General features: G+C 40.1%; 1 non-coding gene across 1 annotated transcript; it reads right to left on the bottom strand.

The window, feature by feature from the left end:
- Positions 1–6,399: 6,399 nt before the first annotated feature.
- LOC112799395 (small nucleolar RNA R71) lies at positions 6,400–6,507 on the bottom strand. Its single transcript, XR_003200976.1, has one exon. It is a non-coding gene; the product is annotated as a small nucleolar RNA R71 (small nucleolar RNA).
- Positions 6,508–13,798: the final 7,291 nt, after the last annotated feature.

Below are 13,798 nucleotides of genomic sequence, written 5' to 3'. Positions count from 1 at the left end.
CTTTCATACAATACTTCTTACTCCTTTCCATGGCAAGCTGTATGTAGGGCATCACCGTTGTCAATGGCTACATCCCATCCTCTCAGTGAAAATGGTCCAAATGCTCCGTCACAGCACGGCTAATCATCTGTCGATTCGCAATCAGGTTGGAATAGAATTCCGTGATTCTTTTGTGTCTGTCACTAACGCCTAGCCTTCAGGAGTTTGAAGCTCGTCACAGTCATTCAATCCTGGAATCCTACTCGGAATACCGCAGACAATGTTAGACTTTCCGTATTCCCATGAATGCCGCCATCAATTCTAGCTTATACCACAAAGATTCTGATAAAGGAATCCAAGAGATATGTGCCCGGTCTAAGGTAGACCGGAAGTGGTTGTCAGTCACACGCGTTCATAGGTGAGAATGATGATGTGTGTCACAGGTCATCACATTCATCAAGCTGAAGTGCAACGAATATCTTAGAACAAGAATAAATCGAATTGAATAGAAAATAGTAGTAATTGCATTGAAACTTGAGGTACAGTAGAGCTCCATACCCTTAATCTATGGTGTGTAGAAAGTCCACCATTGAAAATACATAAGTGAAAGGTCCAGGCATGGCCGAATGGCCAGCCCCAAAAACATGATCAATAGTCTCCTAAGATGAATAATAAAATAAAACTGAGACCAAAGATGTCTAATACACTAGTAAAAAGTTCTATTTATACTAAACTAGCTACTAGGGTTTACAGAAGTAAGTAATTGATGCATAAATCCACTTTCAGGGCCCACTTGGTGTGTGCTTGGGCTGAGCTTGATCTATCCACGAGCTGAGGCTTCTCTTGGAGTTGAACGCCAAGTTATAACATGTTTTGGGCGTTCAACTCTGGTTCGTGACGTGTTTCTGGCGTTTGACTCCAGAATGCAGCATGGAACTGGCATTGAGCGCCAGTTTACGTCGTCTAATCACGAATAAAGTATGGACTATTATATATTTCTGGAAAGCTCTGGATGTCTATTTTCCAAATCCGTTGCGAGCGCGCCATTTGGAGTTTTGTAGCTCCAGAAAATCCATTTCGAGTGCAGGGAGGTCAGATTCCAACAACATCAGCAGTCCTTTGTCAGCCTCCTATCAGAGTTTTGCTCAGGTCCCTCAATTTCAGCCAGAAAAATACCTGAAATCACAGAAAAACACACAAACTCATAGTAAAGTCCAGAAATGTGAATTTAGCATAAAAACTACTGAAAACATCCCTAAAAGTAACTAGATCCTACTAAAAACTACCTAAAAACAATGCCAAAAGGCGTATAAATTATCCGCTCATCAAGTATGGACAGCGTTAGGGATCTCTGAATTGAAGAAGGGTTATGCAAATAAAGATCAGGAATTTTGAGTTTCTATATATATGTGTGTGTGAGAAATGACTAAAAAACATATGCGAGAAATAAACTATTAATGATAATTTAGGAAATTCATAAATTTCGGGGAATAGCGGGGACAGAGCGGGGATCCCAGCTCGGGTCCCCGCGCCTGCTTCGGGGGAATTTTTTCCCCCATCCCCATCCCCATGGGGAAAATTCCCCACAATTGGATCCCCATTCAAGACAGTCCCCGCAGGGATCCCCGCGTCTCGAGGAGTTTTGACATCCCTATAATTGATTAGCTAAGTTGGTTCATCAATAAGGTAAAAGGCCAAATATGTTTCTTGAACCATTTGCTTGAAGTGCATCCTATGAGACTAGCTAAATAACAAGACCCCAAAGAGAAAAAGAATGAAAAAGAAAGAAAAGAGCAAGAAATAAGGCTAGGGACCAATAGTTTGAACCTTCAGGCACGTGTCTGTGGTGTTTGTGTACAAGGATCTGCTTGGATGAGTAAGTTCTTAGGAGTGCCTCACCACTTGGTAACTTGGGTTAACTAACTCGGGATTATCAACTGAAAGTCCACTGTCAAGAGCAACCTTGCTACAAAACATTAAGTGACCCAAAGAGGTGCTGGACACCAAGGTCTCAGGGAAGAAAATAACAAACTATATGCATGTGGTGTGTATGTGTGGAGGAGAGACTTGAGTGAGTAAGTCCTTGGGGTGCTTCAACACCTAGCACCTTGAACCAACTGGTTTGGGAGTGCTGGCTGAAAGCTTATTATAAAGAGTTGCCTCAACACATAGCACTTAGCCTAAGAAAGCAATAAGCTCTAAAAGAAAAAAAAAGGGGAGAGGAAAACAAAGCAATGTTAAAAAGGGATCAGTAAATAAGAGTCTCATAGAATGCAACAAAGTGAGTGTTCAAAGGCATGTTAAGGGCCTAGAAACCAGCAAGGGCATGAACCTAAGTTGCTATGCATGAAACCCCATGAACCAAGGATTTGACTTTTAGAGATAAGCACTTGTTTATCTTGTATATTCATTCATTCTTCTTATTCTTTAGCACTTGCTTGAGGACAAACAAGATTTAAGTTTGGTGTTGTGATGCCAAGGCATCTTGGCCAGTTTCACTAGCCTTTTCTTTACATATTTTAGGTAGTCTCATGCATTTTCTTTGGTAGTAAGCAAGTTTTTGGGTGAATATGCACTTACATCTTGATTCAAGCGAACATTGTGAACATTACATGATTTCATGGGAATAATGCACGAATTGAATGGCAATTTAGATGATGCAGAATCTCATAATCTAGAACAAAGCTTTGATGCACTTTGTTTGTTTGATTTCAGGCCAAATGAAGTATAGAAGAGCCACGTTAGTAGCTACGTTAGTACCACTAACGTGGTCATTAATGTGGAAAGGGAGTGATGAGCGGATAATTTATACTCTTTTTGGCATTGTTTTTAGTATGTTTTAGTTAGTTTTTATTATATTTTTATTAGTTTTTATTTAAAATTCACTTTTCTGGACTTTACTCCGAGTTTGTATGTTTTTCTATGATTTCAAGTATTTTCTGGCTGAAATTGAGGGAGCTGAGCAAAAATCTGATTCAGAGGCTAAAAAGGACTGCAGATGCTGTTGGATTCTGACCTCCCTGCACTCGAAGTGGATTTTGTGGAGCTAAAGAAGCCCAATTCACGTGCTCTCAATTGCTTTGGAAAGTAGATATCTTGGGCTTTCCAGCAATGTATAATAGTTCATACTTTGCCCGAGATTTGATGGCCCAAACCGGCATTCCAAATCAGCTCAAGAATTCTGGCGTTTAACGCCGGAACTGGCACAAGAATGGGAGTTAAACGCCCAAACTGGCACAAAAGCTGGCGTTTAACTCCAAGAAAAGTTTCTACACATGAAAGCTCCAATGCTCAGCCCAAGCACATACCAAGTGGGCCCAGAAGAGAATTTTTATATCATTTACTCATCTTTGTAAACCCTAAGCTACTAGTTCTCTACAAATAGGACCTTTTGCTATTGTATTAGACATCTTTTGATCACTTTAGATCTTAGGATCATCTTTGGACGTCTAGTTCTTATATTATGGGAGGCTGGCCATTCGGCCATGCCTAGACCTTGTTCTTATGTATTTTCAACGGTGGAGTTTCTACACACCATAGATTAAGGTGTGGAGCTCTGCTGTACCTCGAGTATTAAAGCAATTACTATTGTTCTTCTATTCAATTCAGCCTATTCTTGTTCTAAGATATCACTTGTTCCTCAACTTGATGAATGTGATGATCTGTGACACTCATCATCACTCTCACTTATGAACCTGTGCCTGACAACCACCTCCGTTCTACCTTAGATTGAGTGGATATCTCTTGGATCCCTTAATCGGAATCTTCGTGGTATAAGCTAGAATTGATGGCAGCATTCAAGAGAATCCGGAAGGTCTAAACCTTGTCTGTGGTATTCTGAGTAGGATGAATAGCCGTGCTGTGACAGAGTGCGTTGAACATTTTCATTGAGAGGACGGGACTGTAGCCATTGACAACGGTGATGCCCAACATACAGCTTGCCATGGAAAGGAGTAAGAAGTATTAGATGAAGACAGTAGGAAAGCAGAGAGACGGAAGGGACAAAGCATCTCCATACGCTTATCTGAAATTCTCACCAATGAATTACATAAGTATATCTATTTTTATTTTATGTTTTATTTATCTTTTAATCATTAATCCTCCATAACCATTTGAATCCGCCTGACTGAGATTTACAAGATGACCATAGCTTGCTTCATACCAACAATCTCCGTGGGATCGACCCTTACTCGCGTAAGGTTTATTACTTGGACGACCGAGTGCACTTGCTGGTTAGTTGTACGAAGTTGTGATAAAGAGTTGAGATTGCAATTGAGCGTACCATGTTGATGGCGCCATTGATGATCACAATTTCGTGCACCAAGTTTTTGGCGCCGTTGCCGGGGATTGTTTGAGTTTGGACAACTAACGGTTCATCTTGTTACTTAGATTAGGTATTTTTCTTTAGAATTTTTAAGAATGAATTCTAGAGTTTCAAGGTGATGTTCTTATCATCACCAAAGCTGATTGATTCTCATCAATTTAGCTCTTAAATGTAATGTCCTGCTGAAGCTTGGCTAGCCATGTCTAATCTTTTTAGACTACAACTTTAGACTAACATTGCATGATTCCTGGAATTCTTATTAAAAGTTTTGATCCTCTTTATTTTCTTTTTCCACATAATTTTTGAAAATCCAAAAAAATTACAAAATCATAAAAGCTAAAAATATTCCTTGTGTGAGTCTAGTGTCTCATTTTAAGTTTGGTGTCAATTGCATGTTTCTATTCTTCTTGCATTTTTTTCGAATTCAATCATGTATCTTCATTGATCTTCAAGTTGTTCTTGATGATTTCCTTACTCTGATCTTTAAATTCTCTTGTCTTGAGTGTTTTGTTGTTTCTCATATGCATTCTCAATTTGTTAGTGTCAATAGTATATAAACTTCTAAGTTTGGTGTCTTGCATGCATTGTTTATTTGATCTTAGTTTCATTTTGATTATTCCTCATTATTAAAAATCCAAAAAATTTTTTTGTGTCTTTTCAAGTCAATAATACAGAGAATTGAAGATTCAGAACATTCAGCAGAGGAATTACACAGAAAAAGCTGGGCGTTCAAAACGCCCATTGAGGAAGGAAAACTGGCATTTAAACGCCAGCTAGGTTGCCTGGCTGGGCGTTTAACGCCCAAAAGGGTAGAGTTTTGGGCGTTAAATGCCAGAATGGATACCATTTTGGGCGTTTAATGCCAGGATGGCACAAGATGGAAGATTCTGTTTTTTAATTCAATTTTTTTTCAAGTTTTCATAATTTTTCAAAATCAAATCTTTTTCAAATCATATCTTTTCAATCATATATTTTCAAAATCAATTTCTTTCCATTTTCAAAAATACTTGCTAACAATTAATGATTTGATTCAACATTTCAAGTGTGTTGCCTTTTCTGTTGAGAAAGGTTTAATGTCTGGATCATATCTTTTAAATTTCTTGTTAGCCAAGTCATTAATTTTAAAAATCAAATCTTTTTAAATTGTTTTTCAATCATATCTTTTTAAAACCATAACTTTTCAATTATATCTTCTTAATCACATCTTTTTCAAAATAGTTTTCAATCATATCTTTTTTATTTCTAATTTCAAAATCTTTTTCAAATTTCACTTAATTGCTTTCCCAATCATAGTTTTCGAAAATCAATTACCATTTTTCAAAATTTCTTTTAATTAATTCACTTTAATTTTCAAAAAATTTCTTCCCTTCTTCTCACATCCTTCTATTTATGGACTAACACTCCTCCTCAATGCACAATTCGAACTCTATCTCTCTTGATAAGTTCGAATTCTTCTACCTCCTCCTTCTATTCTTCTTTTCCTTTGACACCTCAAGGAATCTCTATACTGTGACATAGAGGATTCCATATTTTCTTGTTCTCTTCTCTTTCATATGAGCAGGAGCAAAGACAAAAGCATTCTTGTTGAGGCTGATCCTGAACCTGAAAGGACCTTGAAGCGAAAGCTAAGAGAAGCTAAAGCACTACTCTCTGTAGAGGACCTAACAGAAATCTTCAAACAAGAAGAAGACATGGCAGCCAAAAACAACAACAATGCCAACAATGCAAGGAAGGTGCTGGGTGACTTTACTGCACCTACTCCCGACTTCTATGGGAGAAGCATCTCTATCCCTGCCATTGGAGCAAACAACTTTGAGCTTAAGCCTCAATTAATTTCTCTAATGCAACAGAATTACAAGTTCCATGGACTTTCATTGGAAGATCCTCATCAGTTTTTAGCTGAATTCTTACAAATCTGTGACACTGTCAAGACCAATGGGGTTGACCCTGAGGTCTACAGACTTACGCTATTCCCTTTTGCTGTAAGAGACGGAGCTAGGATATGGTTGGAGTCACAACCTAAAGAAATCCTGAACTCTTGGGAAAAGCTAGTCAATGCCTTCTTGGCAAAGTTCTTTCCACCTCAAAAATTGAGTAAGCTTAGAGTGGAAGTCCAAAACTTCAGACAGAAAGAAGGTGAATCCCTCTATGAAGCTTGGGAAAGGTACAAACAATTGATCAGAAAGTGTCCTTCTGACATGCTTTCTGAATGGAGCATCATAGGTATCTTCTATGATGGTCTGTCTGAACTGTCCAATATGTCATTGGACAGCTCTGCTGGAGGATCTCTTCATCTAAAGAAGACGCCTGCAGAAGCTCAAGAATTCATTGAAATGGTTGCAAATAACCAATTCATGTACACTTCTGAAAGGAATCCTGTGAACAATGGGACGAATCAGAAGAAAGGAGTTCTTGAGATTGATACTCTGAATGCCATATTAGCTCAGAACAAAATATTGACTCAGCAAGTCAATATGATTTCTCAAAGTCTGTCTGGAATGCAAGCTGCACCAGGCAGTACTAAGGACGCTTCATCTGAAGAAGAAGCTTATGATCCTGAGAACCCATCAATGGAAGAGGTGAATTACATGGGAGAACCCTATGGAAACACCTATAATCCTTCATGGAGAAATCATCCAAATCTCTCATGGAAGGATCAATAGAGACCTCAACAAGGTTTCAAAAACAATAATGGTGGAAGAAACAGGTTTAGCAATGGCAAGCCTTTTCCATCATCCTTTTAGCGACAGACAGAGAATTCTAAGGAGAGCCACTCTGACTTAGCAACCATGGTCTCTGATCTAATCAAAACCACTCAAAGTTTCATGACTAAAACAAGGTCCTCAATTAGAATCTTGGAGGCACAAGTGGGTCAGCTGAGCAAGAAAATTACTGAACTCCCTCCTAGCACTCTTCAAGCAATATAGAAGAGAATCCAAAAGGAGAGTGTAAGGCCATCAACATGGCCAAATTTGGAGAGGAGGAAGAGGCAGTGATCGCCACTGAGGAAGACCTCAATGGACGTCCACTGGCCTCCAATGAGTTCCCTAATAAGGAACCATGGGAATCTGAGGCTCATACTGAGACCATAGAGATTCTATTGGATTTACTTCTGCCATTCATGAGCTCTGATAAGTATTCTTCCTCTGAAGAGGACGAAGATGTCACCGAAGAGTAAGTTGCTAAGTACCTTGAAGCAATCATGAAGCTAAATGACAAGTTATTTGGTAATGAGACTTGGGAGGATGAACCCCCTTTGCTCACCAAAGAACTGGATGACTTGACTAGGCAGAGATTACCTCAAAAGAGACAGGACCCTGGGAAGTTCTCAATACCTTGTACAATAGGCACCATGACCTTCAAGAAGGCTCTGTGTGACCTAGGGTCAAGCATAAACCTTATGCCTCTCTCTGTATTGGAGAAGCTAGGGATTTTTGAGGTACAAGCTGCAAGAATCTCACTAGAGATGGCAGACAATTCAAGAAAACAGGCTTATGGACTTGTAGAGGATGTTCTGGTAAAGATTAAAGACCATTACATCCCTGCTGATTTCATAGTCCTAGAGACTGGGAAGTGCATGGATAAATCCATCATCCTTGGCAGACCCTTCCTAGCCACAGCAAAGGCTGTGATTGATGTTGACAGAGGAGAATTGATCATTCTAGTGAATGAAGAATCCTTTATGTTTAAAGCTCAAGGATATCCCTCTATAACCATGGAGAGGAAGCATGAAGAGCTTCTCTCAAAACAGAGTCAAACAGAGCCCCCACAGTCAAACTCTAAGTTTGGTGTTAGGAGGCCACAACCAAATTCTAAGTTTGGTGTTGAACCCCCACATTCAAACTCTAAGTTTGGTGTTTGGAGGTTCCAACATTGCTCTGAGTATGTGTAAGGCTCCATGAGAGCCCACTGTCAAGCTACTAACATTAAAGAAGCGCTTGTTGGGAGGCAACCCAATGTTATATTTATTTATTTTCCATTGTTATTTTATGTTTTCTATAGGTTGATGATCATGGGAAGTCACAAAATCAATTAAAAAAGTAAAAACAGAATGAAAAATAGAAAGAAAAGCAGTACACCCTGGAGGAAAATTTGCTGGTGTTTAAATGCCAGTGAAGATAGCAAAATGGGCGTTTAACACCAAGTCTGGCACCATTCTGGGCGTTTAACGCCAGGAAAGGGCAAGAAGCTGGCGTTAAACGCCAGAAATGGGCACCAGCCCAGTGTTTAATGCCAGGATTGGCAGAAGGAGCATTTTTGCTTGCCACTTGGTGCAGGGATGAATTATCCTTGACACCTAAGGATCTGTGGACCCCACAGGATCCCTACCTACCCCACCACTCTCTCTCTTCTTCACCCATTCACCAATCACCTTAACACCTCTTTCCCAAAAACCCCTCACCTATCAAATCCCACCATTCTCTTCACCACTCACATCCATCCTTCATAAAACCCCACCTACCTCACCATTCAAATTCAAACCACTTTCCCTCCCAAACCCACCCATATTGGTCGAACCCTACCCCTCTCTCCACCCCTATATAAACCCAACTTCACTCCTTCATTTTCACATAACCTACACACTACTTCTCCCACTTGGCCGAAAAACAAAGCCACCTCCATCTCCTCTATTTCTTCTTCTTCTACTCTCTTCTTTCTTCTTTTGCTCGAGGACGAGCAAACCTTCTAAGTTTGGTGTGGTAAAAGCATTACTTTTTGTTTTTCCATAACCATTTATGGCATCTAAGGCCGGAGAAACCTCTAGAAAGAGGAAAGGGAAGGAAAAAGCTTCCACCTCCGAGTCATGGGAGATGGAGAAATTCATCTCAAGGGTGTATCAAGACCACTTCCATGAAGTTGTGGCCATGAATAAGGTGATCATCGAGGTCCCTTTCAAACTCAAAAAGAGTGAATATCCGGAGATCTGATATAAGATCCGAAGAAGAGGTTGGAAGTTCTTACCAACCCCATTCAACAAGTCGGAATCTTAATGGTTCAAGAGTTCTATGCCAATGCATGGATCACCAAGAACCATGATCAAAGTGTGAACCCGAACCCAAAGAATTGGCTTACAATGGTTCGGGGGAAATGCTTAGATTTTAGTCCGAAAAATGTAAGGTTGGCATTCAACTTGCCCATGATGCAAGGAGATGAACACCCCTACACTAGAAGGGTCAACTTTGATCAAAAGTTGGACCAAGTCCTCATAGACATTTGTGAAGAGGGCGCTCAATGGAAGAGAGATTCAAGAGGGAAGCCGGTTCAACTGAGAAGGCATGACCTCAAGCCCGTGGCTAGGGGATAGTTGGAGTTTATCCAACGCTCAATCATTCCCACCAGCAACCGGTCCGAAGTTACTATAGACCGGGCTATCATGATTCATAGCATCATGATTGGAGAGGAAGTAGAAGTTCATGAGGTTATTTCCCAAGAACTTTATAAGGTGGCAGACAAGTCCTCTACCTTGGCAAGGTTAGCCTTCCCTCGTCTCATTTGTCACCTCTGTAATTCAGTTGGAATTAACATAGAGGGAGACATCCTCATTGATGAGGACAAACCCATCACTAAGAAAAGGATGGAGCAAACAAGAGATCCCACTCATGGACATGAGGAAATTCCTCACCATGAAATCCCTGAGATGCCTCAAGGGATGCACTTTCCTCCACAAAATTATTGGGAGCAAATCAACACCTCCCTAGGAGAATTGAGTTCCAACATGGGACAACTAATGGTGGAGCACCAAGAACATTCCATCCTCCTCCATGAGATTAAAGAAGATCAAAGAATCATGAGAGAGGAGCAACAAAGACAAGGAAGAGATATTGAGGAGATCAAGCACTCCATAAGATCTTCAAGAGGAAGAACAAGCTGCCATCACTAAGGTGGACCCGTTCTTTAACTTCCTTGTTCTTTATTTTCCTGTTTTTCGAAAATTATGCCTTATGTCTATATATGTTTGTGTCTTATGATCATTAGTGTCTTAGTGTCTATGCCTTAAAGTTATGAATGTCCTATGAATCCATCACCTTCCTTAAATGAAAAATGTTCTTAATTAAAAAAAGAGAAGAATTGTATGAATTTTGAATTTTATAACAGATTAATTATTTTGATGTGGTGGCAATACTTTGACTTCTGAATGTATGCTTGAACAGTGCATATGTCTTTTGAATTTGTTGTTCATGAATGTTGGCTCTTGAAAGAATGATGAAAAAATGAGACATGTTACTGAGGATCTGAAAAATCATAAAAACGATTCTTGAAGCAAGAAAAAGCAGTGAATTCAAAAAAAAAGAGATTATGTGTGAAAAAAAAAAAGAGAGAAAGCAAGCAGAAAAAGCCAATAGCCCTTTAAACCAAAAGGCAAGGGTAAAAATAAAGTCGTGATCCAAGGCAAAAAGAGTGTGCTTAAGAACCATGGACACCTCTAATTGGGGACTCTACCAAAGCTGAGTCACAATCTGAAAAGGTTCACCCAGTTATGTGTCTGTGGCATGTATGTATCCGGTGGTAATACTGGAAGACAGAGTGCTTTGGACCACGGCCAAGACTCATAAAAGTAGCTGTGTTCAAGAATCATCATACTTAACTAGGAAAATCAATAACACTATCTGGATTCTGAGTTCCTATAGAAGCCAATCATTCTGAATTTCAAAGGATAGAGTGAGATGCCAAAACTGTTCAGAGGCAAAAAGCTAAAAGCCCCGCTCATCTAATTAATACTGATCTTCATAGATGTTTTTGGAATTCATTGTATATTCTGTTCTTTTTATCCTATTGATTTTCAGTTTCTTTGGGACAAGCAACAATTTAAGTTTGGTGTTGTGATGAGTGGATAATTTATACGCTTTTTGGCATTGTTTTTAGTATGTTTTAGTTAGTTTTTATTATATTTTTATTAGTTTTTATTTAAAATTCACTTTTCTGGACTTTACTATGAGTTTGTGCATTTTTCTATAATTTCAGGTATTTTCTGGCTGAAATTGAGGGACCTGAGCAAAAATCTGATTTAGAGGCTAAAAAGGACTGCAGATGCTATTGGATTCTGACCTCCCTGCACTCGAAGTGGCTTTTCTGGAGTTACAGAAGCCTAATTGGCGCGATCTCAATTGCGTTGGAAAGTAGACATCCTGGGCTTTCCAGCCATGTATAATAGTTTATACTTTGCCCGAGATTTGATAGACCAAACCGGCATTTCAAATCAGCTCAAGAATTCTGGCGTTTAACGCCGGAACTGGCACAGGAATGGGAGTTAAACGCCCAAACTGGCACAAAAGCTGGTGTTTAACTCCAAGAAAAGTCTCTACACATGAAAGCTCCAATGCTCAGCCCAAGCACACACCAAGTGGGTCCGGAAGAGGATTTTTATGTCATTTACTCATCTTTGTAAACCCTAAGCTACTAGTTCTCTACAAATAGGACCTTTTGCTATTGTATTAGACATCTTTTGATCACTTTAGATCTTAGGATCATCTTTGGACGTCTAGTTCTTAGATTATGGGAGGCTGGCCATTCGGCCATGCCTAGACCTTGTTCTTATGTATTTTCAACGGTGGAGTTTCTACACACCATAGATTAAGGTGTGGAGCTCTGCTGTACCTCGAGTATTAATGCAATTACTATTGTTCTTCTATTCAATTCAGCCTGTTCTTGTTCTAAGATATCACTTGTTCCTCAACTTGATGAATGTGATGATCTGTGACACTCATCATCATTCTCACTTATGAACCTGTGCCTGACAACCACCTCCGTTCTACCTTTAGATTGAGTGGATATCTCTTGGAACCCCTAATCGGAATCTTCGTGGTATAAGCTATAATTGATGGCAGCATTCAAGAGAATCCGGAAGGTCTAAACCTTGTCTGTGGTATTCTGAGTAGGATTCAAGGATTGAATGACTGTGACGAGCTTCAAACTCGCGATTGTGGGGCATTAGTGACAGACGCAAAAGAATCACTGGATTCTATTCCGACATGATCGACAACCGACAGATGAATAGCCGTGCTGTGATAGAGTGCGTTGAACATTTTCACTGAGAGGACGGGACTGTAGCCATTGACAACGGTGATGCCCAACATACAGCTTGCCATGGAAAGGAGTAAGAAGGATTGGATGAAGACAGTAGGAAAGTAGAGAGACGGAAGGGACAAGCATCTCCATACGCTTATCTGAAATTCTCACCAATGAATTACATAAGTATATCTATCTTTATTTTATGTTTTATTTATCTTTTAATCATTAATCCTCCATAACCATTTGAATCCGCCTGACTGATATTTACAAGATGACCATAGCTTGCTTTACACCAACAATCTCCGTGGGATTGACCCTTACTCGCGTAAGGTTTATTACTTGGACGACCCAGTGCACTTGCTGGTTAGTTGTGCGAAGTTGTGATAAAGAGTTGAGATTGCAATTGAGCGTACCATGTTGATGGCGCCATTGATGATCACAATTTCGTGCACCAGGGAGCAAGCTTGCAACATTAGTGGTAAAGTTAACACCACTAACATCTTTGAATGCCATCTTAACCTATGTTAGTTGCCACATTAGTTGTACTAACATGGGGATTGTTCTGAGGGTTATCTGAAACTGTAGGTTGATCTCGGATGAGATCTGAGTTGGTGGTTGGAGCTAACGTGTCCGACTCTGTTGGACTTGGTGATGATGCTGATCCTTCGTCGCCGGAGGGTGGTGGTTCCTTCAAGAGACTCCGATGTTTAAGTTAGCACGTGCTTTAGGCAGGTTTTTTGTAGAATCTGAGTATGAGTTATACATGGGTGCTCCAGTGTATTCATAATAGTATAGAGTGACTTTTCTAGGGATAAGATAGTTTATCTTATCATATCTTTTGGTGAAGTCATCTTATCTTTTTAAGGGAACCGCCTCATCTTTCTAGGCTTTGGCTACCTCTAGATTTAGGTCGTGTTCCTTTGTTCGGGCCTACTTGGGCCTTTGTAGCGATTTGGCCGAACTCTTTGGAAAGAGGTCAGGGAATCCAGACCTGAAGAGGTCGGTCAGCTTGTCTTTAACTAGCCTGAGTCATACAGCTCGACCCCGGGCATGAACAGTGCCCCTGCTTGAGCTTGGTCTTTCTTCTGAGGTGGTGTCTGCTGGCCGACTTTGACCTCTTTTGGGAAAGCCGAGCTCGAGCATTGTCGATCCCTCTTTGCAGAGCTCCTAAATAAGTTTTTGAATGCAGAGCATTTTCCCTTTAATTGTATCGTGCGCTGCGCTTTCCTAGGGAACGTGTGAAGGTTTTTAAGGACTCATTAATTCCTTTTTGCCGTTTCCTTCTTCCCTCTTTCTCACTTCTTTTTATGAATTTTCAAAGTACCATCCCTTTAGTTCTTTCTTTCGTTTTCTGGCTCATCTCTTTTTTCTGTTGCTCTCAAGTTTTCACGCCTTCATGCTCTCCTTGCTTTAAGAAGTGATCGTTGGGTGTGGGCTCGCCATTTGCTTCCGTCTTCCTCGCCTTCTCATTTTACAGGTTGGTCT

The sequence above is a fragment of the Arachis hypogaea genome, chromosome 4 (assembly GCF_003086295.3).
Source record: "Arachis hypogaea cultivar Tifrunner chromosome 4, arahy.Tifrunner.gnm2.J5K5, whole genome shotgun sequence".
In the NCBI taxonomy this organism is placed as follows: Eukaryota; Viridiplantae; Streptophyta; class Magnoliopsida; order Fabales; family Fabaceae; genus Arachis; species Arachis hypogaea.
This window is presented reverse-complemented; position numbering and strand designations above follow the sequence as displayed.